Below are 12,655 nucleotides of genomic sequence, written 5' to 3' on the forward strand. Positions count from 1 at the left end.
GGAGGTCTCCCACACTCGATTTGAGGACCAGTAACCGGGAGGGTCGTGGTCGACATCTGCACCCGGAGACGCCTACTCCGGGACTTTCACGGAGTGCCCCCGGCGACATGGGGAAACCTAGAGGAGCCAAGGGGACTACCCCGACCGCCTCGGACTCGGAAGCCCAGGACAAAGAGGAGCATGGGGACCCAAAGAGTTCTGGTGGCGCGTCGATGCAACAACAGTTCGACCGCGTCCTAGAGGCGATAACGACCACGAGATCGGCCCTCCAACAGGACATTGCCCAGGTGAGCCTAGGCCTCCTCAGAGCGGACCATGGCAAACTTTCGGACCGGGTCAAGGAAGTGGAGAGCTCGGTGAAAACCTTGGAGCCGGCGCAGCGAACCTTGGCTGCGACGATGAAGGATGCCCTGTCCCGAATTGCGACCCTGGAGCAGAGGGCGGAGGATGCGGAAGGCCGCAACAGGAGGAACAACATTCGTGTAGTGGGCCTCCCGGAAAAGATCGAGGATGGCGACATGGTGACGTACTTGGAGACCTGGCTCCGTGACACGGTGGCCCCGGAGGGGCTATCCTCCTTCTACACTCTGGAGCGTGCCCACAGAGTCCCGGCACGGCCACCGCAACAGGGACGCACCCCGAGGCCGGTGGTGGCGCGATTATTGCACTTTCGGGACAGGGACTTAATCCTCAACGCCGCCAGGCATAATGGTCCATTCAAAGTGGCGAACAGTCAGGTGAACATCTTTCCGGATTACACCTACGAGACTCAACGCAAGCGTTTCTCCTTCCTGGCGGTCAAGCGCGAGCTCAGGAGCGAGGGCATCCAGTACTCGCTCCTCTACCCTGCAAGGCTCCGCATCATAGTCGATGACAAAACTCAGTTCTTCGACACCCCGGATGATGTCTGTGCCTGGCTCGAGCTTTACAGGACAGGGAAAGATGGCTTCGGCTCCTCGTCCCAACAGGCAGATGAGCCGGAACAGAGACGGCGATCCAGGAGGATCAGGAATCGCCGCGGCCGCACGGGAGGGCCCTCAACTGTAGAGACGTCGTCGGAGCGGAGGGGGTGTGTTGGAAGTATTGTCGGAATTGTCGGGTGCACGGAACGAAGCCATTGAGGAGGAGGAAAACCTGGGTGAAGAGGAGGCACCATCGGACTCGGAGGACTCAGTGACTGATAGTGCCCATACACCGGTAATCACACCGAAATCGGTGGAGGACCTTTTGGATGGACAAGGGTAATGGGGTGTGCTGCCTTATTTTGGGTGGGGGCCCGGCAGGGGGGAGGCGGTTGCCGTCCATTGCTGCTGACATGGAGGGTGGGAGGGGGGGGGGTGCCCCTGTTTCTGCCCCGAGAGAGGTTTTTGGCACTGTTTAGGGCTTGATATAGTCCTGGTGGCCTGAGCGCCGAGGGCCCACTGCCTCCGCCCGGCCCGCACCTGGCCCTTAAGGCCTTCCTACGGTGGCGACCGTGGGATTAGTAGGGGTTATTGGGTTGCTGGAAGGCGAGGTTTGGATGGGATCTAGATGGTGCAGTTTGGGTCCTGTTCTGGGGTGGGTGGGTGAGGGTTTGGTTCGTTCTTGGGTTGTTTGGTTTTGGTTGGGGAAAATGGCCGCCATCAGTGCTGGGAGGAATGATGTCTTTTCTTTGTGGGGACCCGGATGGGGAGACTGTGCGAGAACGTTATGGGACAATGGCTGATGTTGCTAACTTGAAATGTGTCACTTGGAACGTAAGGGGGCTTCATACTCTGTCCAGGCGCCACAAGGTCCACGCTTATTTAGTGCGTAGGGGAGTGCAAATGGCGCTGCTGCAGGAAACTCATCTGAACAAGGCGGAAGGGGCGGCGCTACAGCGTAGATGGCGGGGGCAGGTCTTTTCCACGTCGTACTCCGCTTATGCCAGAGGGGCGCTAATATGGATCAGGGCAGGGGTCCCCTTCCAAGTCACGAGAACAGTGATAGACCCGGAGGGGCGTTACGTGACCATCTCGGGCACTCTAGGAGGGAGGGACTTGAACGTTTGCTGTGTGTATGCTCCTAACATAGACCAGACTGCCTTCCTTTCCAGGTTATCGGGCTCGTTGGCCCACTTCTTCTCCGGGCCCCTTCTGCTTGGAGGAGACTTCAATTCTGTAGTGGACGTAGACATTGATCGCTCGCATCCGCCGCTTCCCGATTCTCCGGTTCGTCGCACAGCTAAGGGTCGTCAGGATTGGCAGACCCGCTGGGGTTTGACGGACATCTGGAGAGCGCATCACCCCGCATCTAGGGATTATTCATATTTCTCGAGCCTTCATGAGTTGCATGTCAGACTTGATGGCTTTCTTGGGTCACCCGAACTGGTTTCGGCAGCGGTCCGATCTGAATACTTGTCCAGGACCATTTCGGACCATAACCCCCTCCTGCTGGACCTTCGCTGGTTCCCCGGACCGCCGGCGGTGCCCACCTGGAAGCTGCGACCCGAGAACCTTGAGGACAGTGTTTTCAGGGCGGACCTGGGGGACAAGGTATTCGAATATTTTGCATCCAACGGCGGCACCGCGAGTACCAGAGCGTTAGAGTGGGATGCTTTTAAGGTAGTGGTGAGGGGTTACTGTATTTCTAAGAAGGTGGGCATGAGGCGCGTTATCCTAGCTGACTTAGATGCAGCGGATCGGAAACTCCGCGAGCTCGAACTTCGCCGCCCGGGACACCCGGAATTGCAAATACGAACGGCGGAGGCGAGGGAAAAGGTGGCCGCAGAGGTCGAACGGCTCCGCTGTTTTGACTATAAGGCCTACACGGTCCGATCCATCGCGGAGGGAGACAGATCGAGCGCGTTGTTGGCGTGGTTGGCAAACCCTACGCGCCAGTCCCAATTGACGACAAGTATGCGTAAGGCAGACGGAACCGAGGTACACACCCAACCGGAGATTCTTAGCTGCTTCCGGCAGTATTACGAATGTTTATACCGTAGTCGCTCCGCACGAGACCCTGACCGGCTTGATGATTATCTACGTCCACTGGAGCTCCGCACGGTGGAGCAAGAAGTGGCGAAGCCCTGGGATCCGACATTGAATTGGGGGAGATCCGCGGGGCCATTAAACGGATGGCGAGAAACAAGACCCCGGGCCTGGATGGCCTGCCGGTGGAGTTTTATGCAGCTTACGCTGACCTCCTAGCCCCTCGACTATTGGTGGTCTACAGGGAGGCGAAGAGGCTGGGGCGACTCCCGAGCTCGATGTGTGAGGCGTTGGTGGTTCCTCTCCTTAAACCAGGCCGAGACTCGTCCGACCCGGGGTCTTACCGTCCCCTATCGATGCTGACGGTGGACTATAAAATACTGAGCAGCATCTTGGCCTCGAGGCTGCTGGGACACATGAGTTCCCTGGTGCATGAAGACCAAGCTGGTTTCATCCCACGGCGGAACACGACTATGAATATTCGCAGGTTGTTCCGTTTGCTAGGGGAACCATTCGTGGATGCCCCGTCCCCGGTCGTCCTGTCGGTGGACCTAGAGAAGGCTTTTGATAGCCTGGAGTGGGACTACCTCTGCTCGGTGCTGCGGAGATTCGGCCTCGGGGAGGGCTTCATCAGGTGGACCGCGGTTCTATATGCCTCTGCATCGGCCAGGGTCTGGGCGGGACCACTGATTTCCTCGCGGTATCCGGTAGAACGAGGCACGCGGCAAGGGTGTTCATTGTCCCCGCTTCTCTTTGCGCTGGCGGTGGAGCCACTCGCGCTGCACCTTCGATCGGGAGCCCACTATACGGGCTTGTGGACACCTGCGGGCCCGCATTATGTTTCGCTGTATGCGGACGACCTGTTGCTCTTCCTGGAGGACCCGCTCGACGCTTTACGTGGAGCGGCGGTGGCGCTCACAGAGTTCGGGGAGGTCTCGGGCCTCCGAGTGAACTGGCCCAAGACCTGTCTTTTTCCGATAGGCAGGGGCACTCCCGCCCCTGCCCTAAGTAGGGAGATTAGGTGGGAACCCGACTGCTTCAAATACCTCGGGGTATTTGTATATCACGACCAGCCCGACCTCCTAGATGGGAACATTGCCCGCAGCATTCGAGCACTCCGAGGCAGCATGGCCTTTTAGGCCACGCTGCCGCTCTCGGTGGCGGGACGGATCGCCCTGCTTAAAATGGTGGCGCTTCCCCGGCTATTATATTACTTCCGGACTCTACCGATCTGGGTCCCACCGGCCACGTTTCGACTGTTACGCTCCATGGTGGTCGGATTCCTCTGGGGTTCGGGCCGCCGGCGGGTGGCCCTCAAAACCCTGATGAGGCCGAAAGACGAGGGGGGGCTCGCGGTGCCGGACTTTGAAAAGTATTTTCTGGCGGCGCAGCTCCAGACCTACACCCAGGAGATCGCCAGGGAATTCCGGGGCCCGGAAGACGGGAGGGGGACGGGCATGGCCAGGCATGTTCTATCCTTTATAGCTCTGCGACAACGTTTGGCCCTGCGGGACTTGACGATGGAGGAGCGGACTATCCGCCTGTGTTGGAACCGGGCCCACGCCCGGGGCCAACTGAGGATACCATATGCGCCTGAAATACCGTTGGGGATGTTGACGGCCCTCCCCCATGGAGGGGATTGGTCACGCTTGGCGGCCTGGGAGGATGCCGGCTTACAGCTGGTTGGGGATCTGTACGAGGACTGAGCGCTCTTGTCCTTCCAGGATCTTATTGACCGCTTCGAGATCCCCCATGGTGACTTTCTGCTACACTCGGCCATTATGCGAGCGATCCAGGCACACTGGAAGAACGGGCAGGAGGAACCCCCCTTATCTCAGGTGTGCCAGTACGTGATGATGTCGGCGGGCACGGTGAAGGCGGTCACTTGCCTCTACAGCAGGTTGATTAACGAAGGGTTGGCTCCGCTCACCACTCTAAGAAACCGCTGGGAGGAGGACATTGGTAGGGAGATCCCGGAGACGACTTGGTCCCAGTTAGTGAGACGAGCCTGGAAGGGCACACGCAACGCCTGTTTTCAGCTGGTCCACTATTACGTTCTCCATAGAGCGTACCTGACCCCGGTGAAAATCAGGCGGTATTTTGCCACGAATTCGGCGGCGTGCCCTAGATGTCCGGCTCAGGAAGCGGACCTCCTACATATGTTATGGGCCTGTCCAGGTCTGTCATCTTACTGGCAGGAAGTAGAGACGACCCTGGAGGAGGTGACGGGGAGATCCTTATCATTCGATGCGGCGGTGGGGCTCCTGCACTGGTTCCCCCATACCCCCAGGAATAAAATTTCTAGTAAATTTGTCGACCTAGGGCTCCTCCTTGCTAAACGAGAGGTGACCAGGAACTGGAAGGCACGAGTTGGTCCGACAGGCAGCAGGTGGCACAGTGAGCTTTTGAAATGGGCGGCGGGGGAGAGCGCGCTGAGATATCAACTAGCTTGGAGGCAGCGCAATGAGAAGGCGCAGGAGGCCGCGTTGGAGTGGGAAATGTTAGTGCAGGCCCTCAGGGATTATTGTGCCCCCAGCGACTCCGAAGGTGAAGGAGCGACTCGCCCCGAGTCCCGGTAAACGTTTGTACTGATAGTTCTATTGCTTTCCCCGTGGGTCCCATGGCAGATCCTGTGTAGGTGGCTCCCTGGCGCTGATGGTGGGGTTGGGTGGGTTTTCTTTTGATTAGTAGTCCTTTGAGGGGGGGGGGGTTTCTTTTGAGTTTATAGGCTTGTTTAGAAAAGCAGATGACGGACAGTGAATTATCCGGACCAGCTCAAGCATCCTACTGATCCCCCATCGCATTTCGCCGCCCGACCCCAGGGTTGTGGGCCGGATGGCTGTGTTCGGGACTTACGGTGGGGGGCCAGAGGGTCTTATTCTGTTGATATTGCTTATGATACAAAGCTGGTCGATATTGTAACGATTTACTAATTCCTGCAATAAAAATATATTTAAAAAAAAAAAAAAAAAAATGGCAGAGCATCTCCCGGGCAAGGACAATCAAATGGCGGATCTGCTCAGCAGGCACAGCCATCAGATGCACGAGTGGGAGATACATCCATCAGTACTCCAACCGTACTTCCAAAGGTGGGGTCATCCAGAGATAGACCTGTTCGCCACAAAGGAGAACGCAAAATGCCAAAGCTTCGCCGCCAGGTTCCCACACCCGCAATCACAGGGCAATGCGATGTGGATGAACTGGTCAGGCAGATTTGCGTACGCTTTACCCCCAGCACCTCTGATACCGCTGGTGGCACGCAAGCTCAGGCAGCACTCGATGACTCTCATCCTGGTTGCTCCGACGTGGGCTCGCCAACCATGGTACACCACGTTTCTAGAACTGTCCGTGGTGCCGCATCAAAGGCTTCATCTCACTCCCAGCCTTCTGACGCAGAGCCATGGCGACATTCAGCACCCAGATCCGCAACAGCTCAACCTGGCGATCTGGCTCCTGAAGTCCTAGAGTTTGGCTACCTCAATCTTCCTCCCGATTGCATGAACATCATTCGGGAGGCAAGGAAGCCCACTACCAGAGCTTGTTATGCGGCTAAATGGAAGAGGTTTGTCATCTACTGTGCTAACCACAAAATTGACCCGCTAGATGCTTCCATTCAAAACATCATTTGTTACCTTTTCCACCTGTATCAATGCAATCTGGCGTACTCTTCCATCCGCATTCACCTGTCTGCTATGGCAGCATACCTCCAGAATAGGCAACACCTGTCACTCTTTAAGGTCCCTGCTATCAAGGCCTTTCTGGAAGGACTCAAAAGGGTCATTCCACCAAGGACCCCACCAGCTCCAGAATGGAACCTCAATGTGGTTCTTACGAGGCTGATGGGTCCTCCCTTTGAGCCACTGCACTCTTGTGAGCTTCAGTTTCTGACTTGGAAGGTTGCGTTCTTAGTAGCAATTACATCGCTACGGAGGGTTAGCGAGCTGCAGGCGCTCACCATCCAAGAACCTTTCTTCCAGGTACATGCTAACAGGGTGGTGCTCCGCACTAACCCTAAATTCCTACCCAAAGTGGTATCACAATTCCACATAAACCAGACAATTGAATTGCCGGTGTTTTTCCAAAACCCAGAGACGCTGGCGGAGCGCATGCTCCACACCCTTGATGTTAAGAGGGCCTTGATGTACTATGTAGACAGGACAAAGGATTTTCGCAAAACCAAGCAGCTTTTTGTTGCTTTTGCCACACACCACAAGGGAAACGCTATCTCCAAAGCGGGGATTGCTAGGTGGATAGTAAAGTGCATTCAGATCTGTTACGCTAAAGCTAAGCGCACTCCCACTATCCCACCGAGGGCCCACTCCACCAGGAAGTTGGGGGCCTCTATGGCTTTCCTAGGTAACATTCCCTTAGAAGATATCTGTAGAGCAGCCACATGGTCTACCACACACACTTTCACTAAGCACTACTGTGTAGACGTGCATTCCAAACAGCAGGCAGCTGTTGGTCAGGCTGTTCTAAAAACACTTTTTCAGACTGCTGCAGCTGGCACGTGCGGCCGCCGCTAATGGAGGGACTGCTATGTATTCTATGCACAGATATGAATTCAGCAGCCCACATGCCTCGAACTGCAAATGCTACTTACCAGTATGCATCTGTTCTTGGCATGTAGGGCTGCTGACATTCATATCGCCCACCCTCCTCCCCGGCGCCTGTAGCAGCTGCAGTATTCATTCATATATATATATACATATGCTCATAGCATGGTCATCACTCACATTCTTCACTCCATCTCTGCCAATGGCTAAAAACAATCTGGGGATGGAGGCGATGCCCATGCGCACTGTAGTCCAGGGGAGGCGCCACCTATCTCGTGATACTTCGAAGACTCTTCCAGGACAACAATGTGCAATCATCCGGACCCAACACTAGGTGGCGATCTATGCACAGATAGGAATGTCAGCAGCCCTACATGCCAAGAACAGATGCATACTGGTAAGTAGCATTTGCAATATCCCCCTATAGGGGCTTAAAAAGCTACCCAAACTATGTCAATGAACCCTATATTACGTTTGTAAAATTCTAAATGTCTAGCTTTAGTTCCTAAGCATACAGGTTATCTAGTTATGTGGACTGGGAGGGACAGCGGTTCGCGGCCCAATTGGTGTCTGCACGGTGATTACGGTGAGCAAGGCTTGTGAGTGATCTGGGAATGTACATTTTTTGAAAGGTTTATTGTATTGTGAATGGGCAATAATTATCTATTTTTTGCCAGATCTTCTTTAGTTCCATGGAGGCTGTGGGGTTAAGTGAGATCAGTTAAAAAAAATGTATATATAAATATATGTCTATATAAGATATCCTGAATGTTATATCCCCATGTTTAAGTCTGTTAGAGAGGAATTTAATCCCATAGATTTAGACGGACTATGTGGTAAATTCTGAAAAAGCTCAACTTTTTTTAACATGCATGCACCAAGTTGCAGCTTTTTAGAACCAAATACCATTTTTGTATATATTTTAGGAAGAGCTGCTCTTGCTGTACCAACCAAGATCAGGCCTGCAACTTCTCCAGGATTAGGTACACTTTACCAATATTACGACAAATGTCCTTTATACATTTTTTATTTTTATTAACGGTGCCTCTGATCAAGGTTTTTATAGTAAGTCTTAAATCGACCCCTCTCAGCCTCACCCCAAGACATTCATCTCCTCTTTGGGAGCTCAGTGTAGTTCTTTCTAGGCTTGTGGATAGTCCGTTTTGAGACAATTCCTAAGTTTTCTTGCAACACATTGGTGTGAAATTTTATAAAATATCTACACCACATACTGGACAGGATGCTTCAGAAATCTACTTGTCTTTATTAAACAAAAACAATACCTTTTGGTGTCTTGTCTTAAGGTGACCATGTGTCACCCTTCTTACATCAGCGCTTTGATAAGTCTGTTTATGTTCATATCATACCAGGTTTTGTATTGTATTTAGAATCTGGTTTTGCCATCTTTCCGCTAATTTACATACATGGGTTGGAAGTATCTGGCATGTGGTCTTTCCAGGACTTGGAATATAGTCTGTGTGTAGCCACACCCTAACCTTTTTAAGTGTGTTTTACAGCTCATCTCTAAGCTCTCCCCCACACTGAAAAAATTTGGTCAAATAAGGAATGAAAAATGTCCTAGCTAAAGTAACGGAAAGTTTAAATTCTATTAAGGACTCGGAGGCAAGGATTATGGCCTTTGGGCCCAACCTGAGAAGGATTTTGGCGAGATGAGGGAGTCCGATGTTTTCGCCTCTCCCGCCATATATCAAGGATCTTGGTTAACGGACCAAGGACATTCAGCAGTTTGTCCTGACAGGACCTCCAGGATCTATTGTTGCCCTTCTTGGGATCACGCATGAATTTTTGCAAAAAGGTCGCTATGCTTGTGTCTATTTTTGGAGTTAGTAGACTTTGCCCTCCAAAGAGGGATGAGGACATTCAGCTCTTAAACAGTTACGAGCGTCCTTCTCCACAGGCTTCCTAATACGCATCGCTACGTATTCAGCCACTTTGTCCGCTGGGGCTCAGTTCGATGAGCGAGGGTGCTCAATGTCATCTGGGTCAAACATATCCGAGATGTCAGGGTGGGTAGAAGAGTCGGTTGGCTCTGAGGGGCCCTGCTTGGGGTAGTTACTCCCCGAACGCTGTGAACCAGAAGGGGGGGGGCCTGGGGGAGACTGGGTTGAGTGGCCAAATAGGCTTGTTAAAACCTATCCCATGGAGAGGTGCCCGTCCCAGGGACATTTTGGGCTGCGGAGGTGACACTGCCATGGTTGCAGGGGAGGGAGTGGCAGGAGGTGGTGGAACCACCGAAACATTAGCCAAACGCGCTAGCGCCTGATTAATGGGCTGACTAAGCCACTCCTCTAAGGGGGCCATGGCTTCCCCCTCAGTGCGGTACATTGAGGTGTCCACTGCCTCATAGAGCTCCTCATCCCATTGGAGGTTGGTCAGGGCATCATCCCCTCCATGGGAGTTATCATCATACTCTTACTCCATGACGACAGGCCAAACAATAGAACAGACTGAGGAGGTGAGTAATATTAAATATGTCTGGGCCTCGGACACTGCTGGAAACACTCCAAAATAAGCAAGGCTGGGTGTCAGCCGGTAGATGTGGCGAGACCTTGCCAATTTCAGATGGGAGAACAAGGTAGAAGCCTCCCTGGCACCCATGTCTGGCGAGAATTTTTTTTTTACACAGCAATCCTAAAAAACGCTGGCTTGGGCAGGTGCCTTCAAGTGATCTGACATGCAATAAATACAACCCAGCAGGGCGTAGGAAGCGGTAATACTGACTCCACACAAACGCTGACCAAGCGCCGCAAACGCGCAAGATGGTAATTACATAAACATTCAAAACAGCGCACTTAGCCCAAAGAACAAGCAAAATAGCACATGTAGAACAAAGCATATAGCAAAAAAGAGTGCTAAAAGGACAGCATGGATACAATACATAAGTAATGAGGAAAGCACTTCTCTGCCTCTGAGCAGCGAAGAAAGAGGAGGAAGGGCCAGTGAGGGCAGACTATCTGTGTGAATGAGGATCCCTTTTGGTGGACTATGGACAATGTTCATTGGTTATTTGTTTGACTACAGTTTTCCCACGGTTTGATGGGAAATGTAGTCAGTTAAAGATTGGCTGCTGTGTAATAAAAGTGAAGAATAGAAGGCATAATCCTCGCCTCCAGTCCTGACAAAGCAACATGCATCATCTACTGGTGCACTTTTGTGACTTTATAAAAAAGTCAAGCCTCTAATTTATTTTTTTGTCCTCAATGTTTGCTGCCTTTAATGGTTCTACACAAATTATCCATTCACCTTTTCTTTTTATATTTGCATGCATCCAACGTTTTATTAGAAGATGCATGAGAAATGAATTTAAAATGGCACAGTAGTTTTCATGGTGCTATTTTTAGTATACATTATATTTTTATGGCAATCGCCACCAATCCTGCTTTCATGTTTATGCATGCATTTATATATAATCAACGCGTTTTCTGTTAGAATTATAAATCGTTTCAAATTATCTTTTGGAAACGCGCATATGTTTTTATGCTCAAACCAGTGTCCGTAATCCAAGCCAACTCTGCATGTCCTTGGTGCTTGCGCTAATAGGAAAGGTATTGGAATTAACCGAATTTACACGTTTAAACAGCTTCTATGTACTAATCAAATCTTGGTTTTAGTGGAAGTCATACTATGTTACCGTAGACTGGCAGCTAAAAGATTTGTGTTGCATGGGGTCGGGCCGACTTGTCTACTGGACGAAATCTACATGGAAACGTTTTGAATATCACTCCAAATGTCTGTGATGTAAGGCGATAGGAGTTCCACATGCCTGCAAAGTGTCTTGGAAGGCTACTTTCCTAGTCGCTTAATATGCACGTAAAGTTTTACTGCAGGAAGTATACTCGCATGAACCAGACACGTTTTTTTTTTTTCAGAAGAAAAGGGCTAGTATGAGTATCTAAGGTGTCTTAGATTTGTATATTAATACATTCTCGGCAGCGAAAGTGTTTTCGCACACTGGAACGTGGGAGAGGCCTTGCCCGTTCTGCCTTAATAAAAACGAACAGCTTTACATCAGTTATGGGCTTATCCAAACGGATTTAGCCACATCCAAGCAATCCGTTTTAATATAAATCGTTTCATGTACGCCACAAACGAATCAATCCTCTACGAGAAAGCCGAAGGTTGAAGGGGTAAACGTGACTAGCTCGCCAACATCCGTAACCTTGTGTAAGAAAACGAAGGCCCCATTACTGCTCGTAGCTTAATTCGAATTAGGTGCTGCTAAACAAGTGCAAGTCACTTGATTAGTAGGAAGTATATACAATTAGACATTTTGCCTGGTTGATCTGAAATACCCAGGCTTGTGTAACACATGCTTACATAAAAAGATAGCAGGCCCAGTGTTCAAGTTCTGCAAGAGCCCCCAAGTTATCCCAGAGCAAATTGAAGAAATCTAAGAACCACACATAGGAACAATCAAGTTAGTCCCAGAGAAGGAAATACAAGAATCTGAATTTACTCACAGTGCTTTGGTGTTCTTGAAGGGTGAAGGCATCGAACTGTATTGGATCTTTACAACCTGAATTAGTTTTTAGGTCTCGCGACCTATCGATGCGCGCAAGCGCATCGAGCGTAGCGAGAATTCATGTGGCGAAAACATCTTCAAACCAAAGGGCTTTCAGCCTTGCGGTTTTCATGCAGTGCCCGTGTACATGCACGCGCATCGCATGCAAGCCCAGCCCAGTCCTCCCCTCATTCACGCCCACCCACCAGGCTCTCCCGCCCCCATCAGGCTTCTCTCCCAATCCGCCTGCCTCCCGCCTGCCTCCCCTCGCGCATTCACGCCTCCCACCAGGCTTTCCCGCCCCCATCCGGCGTTCACGCCTCCCACCAGGCTTTCCCGCCCCCATCCGGCTTCCCTCGTAATCTGCCTGCCTCCCCTCGCTCGCATTCCCGCACCAGGCTCTCCCGAAACATTACTTTTTTCACTGCTGGCCGGCCCATCTAGTTTTGCACGGCTTTCGTTTTCCGCTTGTCTGTTTAATTTGGTTTCGTTCTACCCTCTCCTCACAGCTCGCTCTCCTTCCCCCTGCTATCTTAGGCTCCCCTGGTCCTGGGGCAGCCCCTCTCCCCTGCCTTTGGAATCTCATTCTTGTGCGATCTGTTCAGTTTCTGTGGACGTCCATGGATGAG

The 12,655-nt window shown here is 51.8% G+C and overlaps 1 protein-coding gene across 2 annotated transcripts in view; it reads left to right on the forward strand.

The window, feature by feature from the left end:
* The window catches only part of PFN2 (profilin 2), a 147,759-nt gene that overhangs the window by 50,228 nt on the left and 84,876 nt on the right, over window positions 1–12,655 (forward strand). The gene's annotated exons all lie outside the window — the stretch shown is intronic.

The sequence above is a fragment of the Lissotriton vulgaris genome, chromosome 11 (assembly GCF_964263255.1).
Source record: "Lissotriton vulgaris chromosome 11, aLisVul1.2, whole genome shotgun sequence".
NCBI lineage: Eukaryota > Metazoa > Chordata > Amphibia > Caudata > Salamandridae > Lissotriton > Lissotriton vulgaris.